Raw genomic sequence first — 16,221 nt, forward strand, 5'->3', positions numbered from 1 at the left:
ATTCATTCTTCTGTTGATGGAAACTTAGATTGATTCCATTTCTTGGCTTGTGAATAAAACTGCAACAAATATGGGAGTATAGATATCTCTTTGATACACTGATTTCATTCCCTTAGGATATAAACCTAGACATAGGGTAATTCTCTTTTGTATTTTTTGAGGAAACTCTGTACTATTTTCCATAGTAGCTGTACTAATTTACATTCCCACCACCAGGGTACAAGAGTTCCCTTCTCCCCACATCCTCATCAACCTTGTTATCTTTTGTCTTTTTCATAACAACCATGTTAACAGGGGTGAGGTGATATCTGTGTTTTTCATTTGAATTGCCAAGAGGTTGAACACTTTTTCACATACTTGTTGGCCATTGTAGGTCTTCCATCAAGAAATATCTGTTCAAGTCCTTTACCTATTTTTCAATCAACTTGTTTGTTTTCTTGATATTGAGCTATTTGAGTTTCAAATATATTTTAGATATTAACCTCTTATCCAAGTGTGTGGTTTGCATATATTTTATCTCATACTACAGTCTCTTCATTTTGTTAATTATTTCTTCTACTGATTATTTTTGTTAGGTACAAGCTTAATAAAAAATGTTTTAAAAAAATCTTTTTTGGATTTTTGTCTGTGTTTGGAGACTGTATCCAGTACTCCATTTGACCAGACCAATGTCAAGAAGTTTTTCCTCTAGGTCTTAAATTCCAGCCTTTACTCCATTTTAAGTTATTTTCATATGTGGTATGGGATAAGCACCCATTTTCACTCCTCTGCACATGTATATCAGTTTGCATAGCAACATTTATTGGAGAAACTATCCTCTGGCCTTTGTGTGTTCTTTGAAATTTTGTCACCAATTAACCATAAATGTATGGGTTTATTTTTTCAGCTTTATATTCTATTTCTTTGATCCATGGGCCTGTTTTTGTATCATTACCACACTATTTTGATTAATATGGCTTGGTAGTACATTTTAAGATGAGATGGTATAACAACTCCAAATTTGTTCTTTCTTATCAAGATTAATTTGGCTTTTTAGGGTCTTCTGTGATTCAATTCAAATTATAGGATTTTTTTTCTTTTTCTGTGAAAAATGTCATTGGAATTTGGATAATAATTGCATTGAATTTTGAGATTAATTTGGGAAGCATGGACATTAATAATGTCAATTCTTCTGTGTAGGAATACAGATGCCCTTCTGTTTGTTCATGTCTTCCTCAAGTTCTTTCATTAACGTTTTATACTTTTCAGTATGAAGATCTTTTGCCTTCTTTGATAAATGTATTCCTATATTAGACCTTTTGATGTTACTGTAAAAGGATTGCCTTATTGATTTCTTTATTTATAGTTCATTAGTGTGTAAAAACACACTGACTTTCATATGTGAAACATTTCCAAATTGTTTTATCAGTTCTAAGAGAGGTTTCTGTTGTTCTTTTCTTTTCTTTTTTTTTTTTTTGATGAACTCTTTACAGTTTTCTATATGTAAGATCATATTATCTGCAAAAAGACCAATTCATTCCTTCCTTTTCAGAGGCCTTTTGTTTTTTTATTTTGCCTAATTTCTCTGGCTAGGACTTGCAGTCATATGTTGAAGAGAACTTTTAAGAGTATGTATCCTTTCTTTTCAATTTTTTTTATCATTGAGCATGATGTTGGCTGTGAACTTGTGATATGTGGCCTTTATAGTCTTGTGATATAGTCCTTCTATGCAGAATTTATTGAACTATTGTTTTTTATGCTACATTGAGATAATTGCATGGTTTTCTTCCTTCATTCTGTTAATGAATGTTATCAATTGGTATATTTTGAACCATCTGTACTCCCTAGAAATTAATCCCATTTGATTATAGTGGATGGCATTTTTAATGCACTATTATAGTTGGGTTATAAGTATTTTATTGAGGAATCTTGCATTAATGTTCATCAGGGATATTGGCTTGAACTTTTTTTTTTTTAACATCTTTGTGTGACTTTGACTGCAGGATAATGCTGGCCTCATAAAATGCATTTGTAAATATCTCTCCTTTTTACAATTTTTGGAAGAATTTGAGAAGGATTAGTGATAGTTCTTATTTAAATGTTTGATAGGACTCAAGTGCAAAGCTATCAGGAATTTGGGTTTCATAAGAGATTTTTTAAAATTACCATTTTAATCTTATTCACTAGTAGTCTTTTTAGATTTTCTATATTGTCATGATTCAATCTTGTCAGGTTATGTTTCTAGGAATTCATTTTTACTTAGTTATCAATTAGTTGATGTACAATTGGTCACAGTAGTCTCTTATGATCCTTCATATATCTGTGGTACTGGTTGTAATGTCTCCTGCTTCACTTGTAACTTTATTCACTTGAGTCTTTGTCTCTTGTTTTAACCAGCTTAGCTTTAAGAACTTGTCTATTTTGGTAATCTCAGTGGTGAAAGATGCCAGTGGCTCTGCCAAAGAACCCATGGGGACCACTGTAGCTTCCCCTGTGTGGCTGACACTGATAGAAAATAACCACATAATGTTTTTTGTTATTCTCCATTGTTTGCTCCACTGTGTCATTATAGATTCTTGATTGGACACTTGAGCTCTCCTAGTCTACTTTTGTTCCTGGATAGCTGTTTATTTATTTTCTATAGAGAGAGGGATATTGGCATCTACTTCTCCACCATCTTGCTGACATCACCTACTCCTTGTTGTCATCTTGACTTTATGTGTCTGGTCCCCAGAACTGTGAGGTAACAAATTCCTGTAATTTTAAATCGCTGAGCTTGTGGCACTGGGTTATAGCAGCCCAAGCAAACTGAAACATAAATATATTGAGTCACATCTTGTGCTTTAGTGCTAGATTTTGTGCAATTTTAATCTATTTCAGTGCCTTGGTTTTATAGCTGAACACTCCTGAGGGAAATTTATTTCTCTTTTTCTAATTTTTAGGAGCTCCTTGTGTTTGACCCCACTTCCTACACCTGGGAAGGAAGATATTTTTCTATAACAAATATTTATTTCTTGTCTACAATAAATATTTTAGAAAAGTTTTACACAAAATACTCTGTCTTGTACTAGAACACATTCATTTAAAAGTGTGTGCAGTACCTTTCCTTAGACATTTCTAACACAAGCAGAGTTCTCTCTTCCATGCACATGCAGTGGGTTAAGAAACTAAAGCCTTACTCCCCAAAGTTCCACTTTGCTCTGCCTGTGATTTCCTGTACTCCCCAGTAACTTCATTGTCTGGAACTAGCCCCTGCTCCTCCCTTACATCAGATTCCAGGTAGGTCAACATCCTTTCAGAAACAAAGCAACTCATACAGGCTTTGGCTCAGTCACTGGTAAATAACAGTGATGATGATGACAGGAGTCTTTGGCTTTTTGAGCCATAAACTTAGCTCAAGAATGTTGATTCATGGCTGGATACAGAATACTGTGTGAACGTTGATTAGCAGGTGGTCCCATCAGGTGGACGAATTGCTTACACTTTTTCCATAGTTATTCACAGTTCATTTTCCCTTCAGAATTTTTAGGTAAGAGTTTGGAGCTCTTGCATGTTTGGGTTTTAGATTTTGGAAGCAATGCAATGGAATTTTCTGGCAATCTCTGTTGAGTGATTTACGTGCTGCTCCCTTTGGGTGATTTGTTTTACGCTGTGTGACAGGACTGGTGCTGGACTTCTGCTTGAGAAACTTTTGCTTCAAATTGGTACACGTGGGCCCTTATGGAGTCTGCAACTTTACATGCAGATGAAAAAAGCTTTTTCCCCAAGAGACAGCTCCACTACATTCTAATTCTGAGTGAAGGAATTCTGAGCTCCTTTCTCTCCTTTTTTTCCACTGGGAAGACTTAGGAAGCAGCAAAATGTAGGAATACTGATTTTAAGATTAGTAGAGAAAATTCCAGCTGAAATAACTTGGAAATATGCTGGAAATTTGTTTTAGGGATATGTGGAGAAAACATAATTAAAACAAGAATCACCGTGGTCTTCAATAAGGAGTAACACAGCAAATTCTGCTAACGCATCTGGTTAGTCCTCATCTCTTTGATAATAGTAGATGACTAGGTGGCTCTTCTGGTTATGAGAATGAAGCTTGTTCTTGTTAAGCAGAAAGAAGAACTGAAAGCAAAGCATCACCAAATCACCTTGAAGGAAGCAGTATTGAAGCATCAGCTGTCTTGGAATAACTCCCATCATGGGTATCCTCTACAATAGTGACAAACTACCTAGATTCACAAAACATGATAGAAGTCACAGTGTGTTGGAATTTTAGGTTTGGAAGGTGGCACACCACTTTGCAGTTGAGGCCATTAAATGTAGCAGCACTGTAAGAGTAGACCATAACATAGTCACAATCTTTCTCTATTAATTGGGAACTCTGCAAGGTGCAGGATAATACAGTTCACATCTAGAAGCATGGATTTTCACAGAAACCCTGGATTTACACAGATGAAATGTGTGCTTTGAAGTGGTGCTTGGTGTCTTGGGAGAGACAAACGTACCCAGATTCACCCTTATAGAGGCAAAGATAAATCTGGGAACACTTGTGGGCATTTTGAAATAATTAAGGTCTATGCAGCAGATACATGGCACATTGAAAAGAGTTTCTGTGTTGTTGTTTATTTGAGAGAGAGAGAGTGAGACAACAGAAAGAGGGTGCCCATTAACTCATTCACATCTCAAATATCTGAAATGGCTGGGGCTGGGCCAGAGATGGAGCCAGAAACTGACAATTTCAATCATTATCTCCCACGTGGGTAGCACCACTACTGCCTCTCAGTGTCTGCATTAGCAGGAAGCTGGAGTCATATCAAACCTAGGTGCTATGATATGGGATGCAGGCATCTTACCTATTAGGCTAAATCCCCACTCCCACTTTGAGGAGCTTAACCATGGAGGGTTCAATGAAGACACATGGTTAAGAGAGTCAGCGAGGGATGTTGAAGTGCTGAGAGATTAGCAACAGCAGGAGCCTGTTACCCTTCCGGAGCCTGAAGGGACACAAGGTGGAAGGGAGCACTGCTGGAGCCCGGAGGGTAGGAAGGAAGATGAGCCCCGGGCAAGTCCTGTTGTGGTAGATGAAGGAACCACTGCAGAACTGCTGTGAGGCATGAAAGCTGGGTCCCTCCTCTTCCCAACCTCCTTTAGCCCTGACTCAACAGAAGCACCTGGCAGAGGTTCCCTGGTGATCTTGTCTGTACAAGGCAGCCTCTTTAGGTACAGAAGAACGGAAAACAAATTTGAGGTTGGGGGGAGGTAAACATAAAATAATTTGTGGCACAGGCACTTAAAAATTAAAGGAGCCTCTCCCTTGTATAAAGTTGAAATCACAGGTTACCTTGAGTTGAATCACTCCTGTTCTGCTTAGGGTCGCTGGGATGATTGATCTTCCCTTTTCCAGTGCATCTTCTCACCCTTCTAACTGTATTAATGTAGGGTAGATAGGGATTCCTTGCTGGGGGAATGGGAGAATAATAAGGAAGAGTATTGTTGCAAGAAATATATTAAAATAAACCTTGGGGGTGAAACTGTGGTTACTGGGAGAAGAACACACATATTTACAAAAATGACTGAATATCTTTTGAAGTTGGGTGGACAGGAGGTCCAGGGGCAGGTGACAAAGGCTGAAATCAAATGCTTCCTGGAGTTTCCCTTGGGAAAGTTGATTTTGCACCATGGTTGGTTAACAGACAAGTGCTCTTCAAAAGTTTCAAGGAAAAAAATGTATGGATTTCAAATTATTCTGCAGCAAAATAAACTTCTCTTCTAATTTCATTTTCCATAAACTTTTTAAAGTCCCCTCATAGAAGACTTTTTAAGTCCAGCCACTCAGAGTCAGCAATATGTGCCTGAGTAACAATGACTGGGTGAGGGAAAGAGTTGTGACCTTGACATATCACACAGTCACCGCTATTGACTGGTCCGAGACCCAGACCAGCAAAGATATCCTAGATGCAGTATCCATCAAATCGCCATGACCTGAAACTAGTGGCCAGAAACAACAACTTGAGCTGACCAGAATCTCTTTTTTTTTTCCTCCTCTTCACATGCACCATAGGTTATAGAGGCAACCTATAGTCCCAGCTTTAAGTAGCCTACGCCTCAGACAGGGAGCCAGGACTTACACAGAGATGAAATCAAGAAGATAAACAAAAGTGGTAGCACATGCCAGAGGATTTCAGGGGCTGCAGGGATTGCTGTGGACATTCACAGAAGGATCTCGGAGGCTGAGATGGGCACTGAGCCCAACAAGATGATGGCTTGTTTGGGGGAAGCAGGGGAGAACACTAGGACAAAGCCAGATTCTAAGCCAAGGTTCCCTAGGCATGCTGGGAAGATGATAACACCTCAGGCTGAAGAAGAGTGCACCAAGCTTGACTGAGCAGAGAAGTGATTAATGCAGTGTTTAAAGAAGAGCTTTATGGTCATGGCGTACCAGCGGGATTGCACTGGGCAAAACTGGAGGTAAGGAGATGAGCTATGAAACTATGCTGGCTAGGAAATAGTTCAGGCCTGAGTGATAAAGACTCAGACTAGAGTTGCAGTGATGGAAATGGAAGGATGGGCTGGCCCAAGGGACTGTAGTAAGGAATGGCCTTGGTGACTACTCCATTGCAGAGGGACGGTTGAGGAATGGAGGCACCAGTGGTGAACATCAGGTTTGCCACTTTAGTGATGCCAAAGATGATGGTGTTATCAAGAGATGTAGCAAACTAGTTGGATGGAGGCTAATAATTTAGTAAAAATAAACATGATGCATCTAAGGCTTCATTAGATTGTTTGGGAAGACATTCAGTGGAGATGTTCTTCTGCAGATGATTTCCTCACCTGGAAAAGGTTGATTTATTTGAAAGTCAGAGTTACAAAGAGAGGAGAAGCAGGGAGAGCAAGCGACGTCTTCCATCCACTGGTTCACTCCCCAATTGGCCGCAGTGGCTGGAGCTGCACCAATCCAAAGCCAGGAGCCAGGAGCTTCTTCCTGGTCTCCCATGCAGGTGCAGGGGCCCAAGCACTTGGGCCATCTTCTATTGCTTTCCTAGGCCACAGCAGAGAGCTGGATTGGAAGTGGAGCATCTGGGTCTCAAACCAGTGCCCTTATGGGATGCCGGCGCTTCAGGCCAGGGCATTAACCTGCTGTGCCACAGTGCCGGCCCCAAAGGATTGAGAGTTTATTAAAAGCCACTAGGGTCCACTGCTTTCTCACACTCAAACCTAAGGATCATCCCCATCAATTCTTTCTGCATTAGTCTCCAAATTCTGTTCATTTCACTTTCATTCTCTCTCACATCTGCCAACTTTCCCCAATGCCACACTCTTTACCTTGGAGTAGACCACCACCATCTTTTTTTTTTTTTTTTTTTTTTTTGACAGGCAGAGTGGACAGCGAGAGAGAGAGACAGAGAGGTCTTCCTTTGCCGTTGGTTCACCCTCCAATGGCCGCTGCAGCCGGTGCACTGCGGCCGGCATACCGCACTGATTCGATGGCAGGAGCCAGGTGCTTATCCTGGTCTCCCATGGTGTGCAGGGCCCAAGTACTTGGGCCATCCTCCACTGCACTCCCTGGTCACAGCAGAGAGCTGGCCTGGAAGAGGGGCAACCGGGACAGAATCCGGCGCCCGGACCGGGACTAGAACCCGGTGTGCCAGCGCCGCAAGGCGGAGGATTAGCCTAGTGAGCCGCGGTGCTGGCAGACCACCACCATCTTTCATCAGAATCACCAATTGTGTACAAATGATGCCCTCATCTTCTTTACTCATCTTCCACAAAGAAGCCAGGATCTCTTTCTGAATTAAACTCTGACCTTGCCATCTGCCCATGACATACCCTTGGTGGTTCTCTCAGGTTCAAACCTTAGCAGTCCTTTCACACTGCATCATTCTTCACATTTAATATAAAAATATCTCTCCTCCAAGGAATCTTTACTGATGTGTTTTCTTTACTGATGTGTTTTCTTTACTGGTGTTACTTTTGTGTTTTCTTTTCTTTTTTTAAACACTTATTTTATTTGAAAGACAGTAAGAGAGAGAGAGAAAGAGAGAGAGAGAGAACTCCCATCCAGTGTTTCACTCCCCAAATGGCTATAACAGCCATGGCTGGGCCAGGCCAAAGCCAGGAGCCTAGAATTCCATCCAGGTCTCCAAGGGGTGTGGCAGAGGCCCCCCGGCACTTGGGTCATCTTGTACTGCTTTCCTAAGAGCATTAGTAGGGAGCTGTATCAGAGGCAGAGCAACTAGGACTTGAACCTGTGCTCCAATATGGGATGCCAGCATTGCAGGTAGCGGCTTAACCAGCTGTACCACAGCACTGACCTCTCTTGTTTTCTGAACACTTCATAGTCCTATCACTGTATAGAATGACTTTGTTATTTATCTAACTCCTACTCCAAAACTGTTTCTAACTACTAAAAAAAGTATTTGTTTAATGAATGAATAAATGAAATAAATAGGAATGTGGTTTTGCTGATATTTAAATCAATTTGAGAAGGTGGCATTGGATACTCTTTGACATGCCCTGTGCTGGGGGTTAGAAGTGTAATCATGAATATTACATAGATTGCCCACAAACAAGCAATCTAGTATTATGGAGTCGATAAATCAGGTAGTATGTCACGTAGTGAAAGGGTTCAGTAATATTAGGAGTCAGAAGGAGCACAATGGGAAAAACCTTTACTTAAAACTAAGGCTGAAGTTCAATTTATTCTCCAGTTTTTATAGGACTTTGAACCCAGTGTATTCATCTATAATGAGGATATAAATCCTCCTTCCAATCTTATTTTTATTAAATAACAGCCCTTTGGCATCATACAGTAGATGTTCAATGAATAATATTTTCTCCTGTTTATATGTATTGCCATGTATTGGCACTTTCACTTGTTTGGGGCTTCCATCTTCAGACACATCTCGTTAAAATAGAACTGCGGGCGAGGAGCAGGGATAGGGTAGACTTAACTCACAAACAGAAGCTCAGATCTCTCTAGAGATTTTGTTAAGAGGGAAGGAGATGAGAGAAGTGCCCAAAATTGCGCCAGAGAGATTGAGACTGCTCCTCCAGTGTGCAGTGGACCTGCACAGGGGGCAGAACTGGAATCTGTTTGGCGTGTTTGCCTGAGGCTGACATTGGCCTAACAATCTGGAAATTACTAACTGTTAAAGTCCACAAGAGCGCTGCAGTCACAGCTAATTCAGTTTCTTCACAACCCTAATGCATTTTCTCCTTCCTTCCAGACAGCTCAGAAGGACCTAATTGAGACTGACCCTGCTAGGATTTGGATATGGTTTGGTGTCTCCCAGGGATCTTAGGTGGACATATTAATCCCCATTGTAAAGTACTAACACAGTGGACACTTAATTTGATGGTGGTGTCTAGATATGGGGCCTTTGTGATGTGATTTAGATTAGATAAGGTCTGCATGACTGAATACTGGTGGTGATGTAAGAAGAGAGACCAAAAGATACCCCACCCCCATTTCTGGCCACGTGATGCCCTGCACTGCCTTGGGACACTGCTAGCAAGAAGGCCATCATGAGATCTGAATCCTCAACATCCAGCATCAGGCTTTCTGTTGAAATAATGAAAATTGGGCTAACACAGACTGTATAAGAAACAACAATAGAACAAGGATAAAATTCAGCCTTAATTCTCCCCAGCTATACAAGAGGGCTTCAAGAAGTACATGGAAAACACACTTTATGGGCACTGACCGTTGGCACAGGAGGTGACTCAACACTTAGAATGCCCACATCCCATGTCCAGATTTGAGTCCTGGCTATTCCACTTCAGATCCAGCTTCCTGCTAACATGAACCCTGGAAGGCTGTGACAACTTTAGTACTTGGGTCCCACAAGGGGGACCTGGATTAAGTTCTGGGCTCCTGGCTTTGGCCTGGCTTAACTGTGGCTGTTGCAAGCTTTGGTAGTAAACCAGCAGTTGAGAGATCTCTCTTCATCTGTCTGTCTTCTCTCTCTCTCTCTCTCTTTTTTTTTTTTTTTTTTTAGAGTTAGACAGTGAGAGAGAGAGAGAGAGTCAGAGAGAAAGGTCTTCCCTCTGCCGGTTCTCCCCCAAATGGCCTCCACGGCCGGAGCTCTGCCGATCCGAAGCCAGGAACCAGGTGCCCCCTCCTGGTCTCCCACGCGGGTACAGGCGCCCAAGCACTTGGGCCATCTTCCACTGCCCTCCTGGGTCACAGCAGAGAGCTGGACTGGAAAAGGAGCAACTGGGACTAGAACCCAGAGCCCATATGGGATGCCGGCACCGCAGGCGGAGGATTAACCAAGTGAGCCACGGCGCCAGCCCCTGTCTTCTCTCTTTTAAATAAAAAATGAAAATAAGTGAATAATATAAAAGAGAAGAACATTATGAAAAAATATGCATGGGTTTCAAATTTTTATACCAAAATAAACTTATCCTTTTAATTCCATTTCCATGAACTTTAAAAAAATCCTTATATTTATTCCATTAGCTAGTTTTATGCCTTCTAATGATTAACAGTTTGAGATCTCTGTGGAATTTCTTATGAAATTGAAACACAAACAGACAATAAACCCTAATAGACAACTCTTCAAAATTTTCACTTAGAAAGATATCTTTTGAAGTCTAACTTGAACCAGTGGAAAACTTCAGCTGACAACTCCCTAGGCAGAAAGAATCATTCTTTGCCCCTTCCCAGTGTCTCTGTCTTAAGCCTTCTCTTGTCTGTAACTGGTTCGTTTCTGAACTCTGAGGGACGTAAGGCATGATCAATTCTGACTCTAAAACCCCAGCTTGGCCTAGCATTGCCGAGCAGGCAGATCCAGGGCAGGCCTGCCTGAACTTGACATTTGTGTCAGGCTAACTCAGATAGGAGAAATCCTTTGTGGGTTTCTTACTATTCATTATCTTCAGAGGAAATATTCTCTGATCTGGAACAGAGATCGTTGAAAGTGTGTAAAGACGAGGCTCATGGCCTGGTTCATTAAGAGGTCAGATTGGCTTACACGCAAAAAAGCAATGTTCCCTCATGGCTCATGAAACCAGAAGAAACCTGACTCAAAAAAAAAAAAAAAAAAAGTCAAACATGTGGATTAAACCAGAACTCTAGACTACCCCAATATTCAGAGACCTGATGGAAGGATCTTCAGTTTTCATTCCAGAGTTGATCTACTAAAGACATTCAGAGTCTCAAATAGTCAGATCTCCTTTCTGACTGTTTTATAAATGAACTTTAAGCCAAAACAGCTAATAAGCAGGTATTCTTGACATCTTCATAGAATCCTTTTATTATATCCAACAAAAACACAGTAAAGGACTTTGAGTGAAAGGTCTTTGAGACGCCATTTAACCCCAAGTGTCTCAACTTCTGTGTCACATCTCATGAGTGCGTTCAACCATCTCCTTGTCTTCTCAAGGATTCCCTTTTATCTCTCATTCTCCATTAGTCTCACTTCTTATCTCTACCTTCTTCAGTGGTTGCAAGGATCATTCTCCTTCATCCTACAATAATAAGAAAATTTACAGCATTCATCAAGTGAAAACCAGAGTGCTGGACTTGCTATTGTAGTAAAGACTTTGACTTATCATAAAGGTTTCCAGTGGAACACTTAGTATATTTTAAGGATTCTAGAAAAGATACATTTTCATCTTCACTCATTCTTCCTGAATACTCTTCTTACGATTTTAAGCCTTGTATCTGTTTTTGTTCTCCATCTTTTCTTGATCAGTGTATATTCTACTGAGTTGGCGACGATTCTCCTTGTGTTGAGTTTTTCTCTTTTTCCCTTCCAGTGTATTTCTCTGATTGTCTCTTACTAATTACTCATAGTATGTATTGCTCACAGAGCACAAAGAACTCACCATGTTACCTGATAGATTCAGATGTGTGCATATGCACAAGACTAGACAGTTTTTAAGTTCATTTAACTGGCAGTCAGCTACGAGTTTCTTCTGCTTCTCTAGAAACCTTGGCAGTATCATCTGCAGATCCTCCAAATATACTTTCTGTCCAGAGGGCAATTGGCTGGAATTAAATATGTTATGGTTCCATTTAACACAATTTCAGATACCCGTGCTTTAGCTCAGAAATACCATCTGCCCTTCAGTGGGGAGCAGAGGATAACAAAACCTCACTTCAATTACTGTAACCCTTCTCTGAGTACCAAGTACTGATGTTTTTTTTTAGGGTTTTTTTTATTATATTTTTATTTGAGAGGTAGAATTACAGACCGTGAGAGGGAGAGACAGAGTGAAGGGACTTCCTTCCATTGGTTCACTACCCAGATCGCCACAATGACCAGAGCTGTGCCGATCTGAAGCCAGGAGCCAGGAGCTTCTTCCTGGTCTCCCATGCAGGTGCAGGGGCCCAAGCACTTGGGCCATCTTCTATTGCTTTCCCAGGCCACAGCAGAGAGCTGGATTGGAAGAGGAGCAGCTGGGACTCGAACCAGTGACCATATGGGATGCTGGCGCCACAGGCAGAGGATTAACCTACTGTACCACGGTGCTGGCCCCCTGATGGTTTTTAAGAGTAGCAGAACTCAGACCCTGAGCAGATATCAGTCATTAGCTGGTCAAAATAATAGAACTGGGTATATAAATGAAATAGCAGAAAACTTTCTGGATACTGAATGTATCTTTTTGGAATCGTAGATAATTACTGTGGCTGGTTTTGGGATCACAGTAAATTATTGGGTCAGTTTAACTAATTGAAGCTTTAAATATTTTTCCTAGATTGAAGGAAATAATCTGGTTTGGCTAGCTCTTCATGTATCAGGTGACCTGAATGTGAGGGTGGGCAGGATACCCATGTAGCCATGAAGACCGATGTTGAATCAGATGCTGTGATAATAGTCCCTTTCTTTCTAATTAGCTCACCTTAAGGTGGCATGATTTACACGTGACCACAGATTGGTACTTACACTCCTTTTACAATTCTTCATTCTTGCCCTTCTGATCATTTAGTTAATAACCCAATTGCATCACTGCTTTCCTATATAGCTCTCAGTATAGAAGGTTGATCTGGGAGGAATGACACACTTACCACACACACATGTTGTCATTCTGATAGGCAGGTCTGGAGATTTTGCATTAGTTAAAGTGAACCTTCCTGCCCTTCTTTATTTTGTGAGTAGACCATCATCTGGAGTGACATGTAGGAGTATACATAAGAGGAAGGAAAGGAAAATAGACAAGGAATGGATTTCACAGTATTTGAGGCTTTTGAGGAAACTGATGCTATTTAGAAAGAAAATTTGACTCCAAATTCCAGAGATTAACTTGTAGAGATACAGCATTGGGCTACTCTTCATTTGTTTTTAAATCAACTTTATTGAGATATTGTTTGTGCATAATTTATTACTTCAAGGTACTATAAAATTTAGTGTATCTCCTCATGAAACCACTGCCACAATCAAGACAGGGAATATTTCACCCTCCAAAAATTCTTCCTGTCCCTTTTCTGTTCATTCCTGTCTTCCTCTACGCTTGATCCCAGGCAGCATGAAACTTCTTTGTCACAGCTTTTTGGCTCTGTGTAGGATTTTGTTATGCTCAACATAATGATTTTGGCATGAATTCAGTTTGCTGTGTATATTTCTTTTTTAATTGCTGAATTATATGCCATTGATGGATGCACACTCTTTGTTTGTCCATTGGTAAACATCTGGATTGCTTCCAACTGTGGGTTATTATACATAAAACTGTTGTAAATGCTTGTATTTAAGTGTTTGTGTGGACACATGTTTTTATTTCTTTTGTATAAATACTTTGGAGTAGAATGTCTTGGTCATATGTTTAACTTTTTAAGAAATTATCAGCCAGTTTTTTCAAAGTGACTGTACCATAATATGTTCCCACCAGTGATTAGGAGGGTTCCAGTTATTTGACATTCTTGCTAATACTTGGCATTATCCATCTTTGTAATTATAGTAATTCTGATGGATTTATAGTAGTAGATCTCTGTAGTTTTAATATTCCCAGATGAATAATTGTGGTTTATATATTTCATGACATTTAAATATGCTTATTAGGTATCTGTTAAAATCATTTTTTAATTTTTATTTTTATTCAGTTATTTGCCTGCTTACTATTGAAATGAAAGAATTTTATATAATCTTTTTATTAATTTTCAATTTTTAAATTTTTAAGGTGAACAAATATATAGTCTTAATGTAAGTTTTTTGTTGAATAAATACTTTGCAAACATTTTCTCCCAGTCTGTGGGTTGTCTTTTCATATACTTAACAGTGTCTTTCAGAAAGCAAAAATTTTTTATTATGGTAAGTCTAATTTATAGACAATTTCTTTTTTATAGTTCATGGGTTTTGTGTCATATTAAAAAAAAAACCTTTACATAACCCAATGTCAATAGAATTTTTCCATTGTTTTCTTCTAGAAGTTTTATAGCATTAGGCTTCAATTTAATTATATGATTATTTTGGGAATTTTTGTTTATGGTTAGGGGTTGATTGAAATCCTTCTTTCTTTTTCATAGGCTATCCAGTCATTCCATGCTATGGTTTGAATATGCTTTGTCTGCTCCAAAACTCATATTGAAGTTTAACCCCCTGTGTGAGGTATTAACAGGGTGGAAACTTAATCTGAATATTGCTTTTAGAGGTGGAGCCTTGTGGGGGGGAGTGATTAGGATTAGATAAAGTCATCAGGTGGAGACTGTCTAAGAATAGGGAGAAGCCAGAGGAGGTACGTGCACATGCTCCATAGGTCTCCCCATGTGATGCCCTCCGCTGCCTTGAGGCTCTGCTGGCAAGAAGACCATCCCCAGATGTGGCCCCTTAACCTTGGACCTTCGGAACTGTGATCCAGAATAGACCTCTTTTCTTTGAAACCCATCAAGTCTGTGGTATTGTGCTATGAGCAACAAAAAACGGACTGCCACATTCCAGGAATATTGAGTCTTCTTGTCACATTTGAAAAATGTCAACTGCTTATGTAAGTGTGAATCTTTCTGGACTCTATTCAACTTCATTGTTTCTTATGTCAGTCTTTCTGTTGATAGTATATTATCTTGATTACAGTAGATAGTGTAAGTTCTTCATTTTGTTTTTTTTTTAAAGAAAATATTTTGGGTATTTTGTAGACTTATGTTAAATTTTCAAATAAATTTCAGAAACAACTTGTCAATTTCAGTGAAAATAGCTGGCAGAATTTTGATTGGCTTTGCTATGAATCCATAGGTCAATTTGATAGAATAGACATTAACAATTAATCTTCCAGTGAACCTCTGAATTTCTAATGAATTATGTATTAGAATCTTCCAGTAAACCTGAGAGTATGTAATATCTCTCCATGTATATGAGTCCTAATTTCTTTCAGTTCGTTTTTTAGTTTTCAATGATGAATTTTTACATCTTTTGTTAAATATATTCTTAATTTAATTTTAGAAGGCCTTTCAAATAGAATTTTTTAAATTCAATTTTAATTGTTCATTGTTATTTTATAAAGATACAATTAATTTTTGAGCGCTAACTTTGTATTCTACAACACTGCTAAATGTCATATTGATACTAGTTGCATAGATTTCTTAGAATTTTTTGCATTTGCATTCATGCCATCTGCAACTGAAGTTCAATTTTCTTCTTTTTCTCCTTACTTGTTTTTCATGAGGTTTTTATTTCACATGTTTATTTTATTTTTCCTTGTTCTCATTTTATTGTTTTGATGTCAACTTTATGCTTGTTGCTTACACGTAATAATTCAACACTACATGAAAATCCTGTCCTGTGGAGGACAGGGAGAAGATATAAGCACAAGAGAAGTACAGGAGAAGGTGAGTGGCAATTGAAACTAAGACATTTGATTTAAACTATCTTAAAGGAACAGCATTACAGCCTTGAATATTCCCTGTATGTATTAGTCCTATTCAAAAACGCATTTCTCACAGGCTTTTTCACATCATCAAATGTACACAAAATATAGATACTTTTAAAAAACTTATTGTGATTTTTAAGGGCCTTTGTCCTTAGCTGGAGCTTAACAATGAATATATATAAAGATGGCCTGACACTCATGAGTCACTTGAAAGAATGAATGCTTTAGTATTTGTTCCCATCTTTTTTTTGAATTTTGGTAGCTGGTTCATTTATGATACTTTCTATCTTTATATCCCAATTTACAGTTCTATCAGCAAAATACATAATTTTCAAACATATGAATGTGCAATAAGTCATTTGTCTACCATAAAGCAATGAATTAAATACTCACTATGCCCAAGATACTGGGAAACAAAAAGTGAAAACCCACATAATTTGAAAG

The 16,221-nt window shown here is 39.2% G+C and overlaps 1 long non-coding RNA gene across 10 annotated transcripts in view; it reads right to left on the bottom strand.

Moving 5' to 3' along the window:
- LOC127490274 (uncharacterized) overlaps positions 1–16,221 on the bottom strand; it is a 137,850-nt gene that overhangs the window by 62,569 nt on the left and 59,060 nt on the right. For 9 of the 10 annotated variants that reach the window (XR_011386356.1, XR_011386355.1, XR_007918149.2 and 6 more), the window contains 2 exons: positions 6,102–11,445; positions 5,315–5,431 (listed from right to left, as the gene is read on the bottom strand). This is a non-coding gene — a long non-coding RNA (uncharacterized lncRNA). Of the gene's footprint in view, positions 1–2,914; positions 4,302–5,314; positions 5,432–6,101; positions 11,446–16,221 lie in introns of those variants that run through there. The other variant, XR_007918148.2, reaches the window with a different exon arrangement.

The sequence above is a fragment of the Oryctolagus cuniculus genome, chromosome 2, assembly GCF_964237555.1.
Source record: "Oryctolagus cuniculus chromosome 2, mOryCun1.1, whole genome shotgun sequence".
Taxonomy (NCBI): Eukaryota; Metazoa; Chordata; class Mammalia; order Lagomorpha; family Leporidae; genus Oryctolagus; species Oryctolagus cuniculus.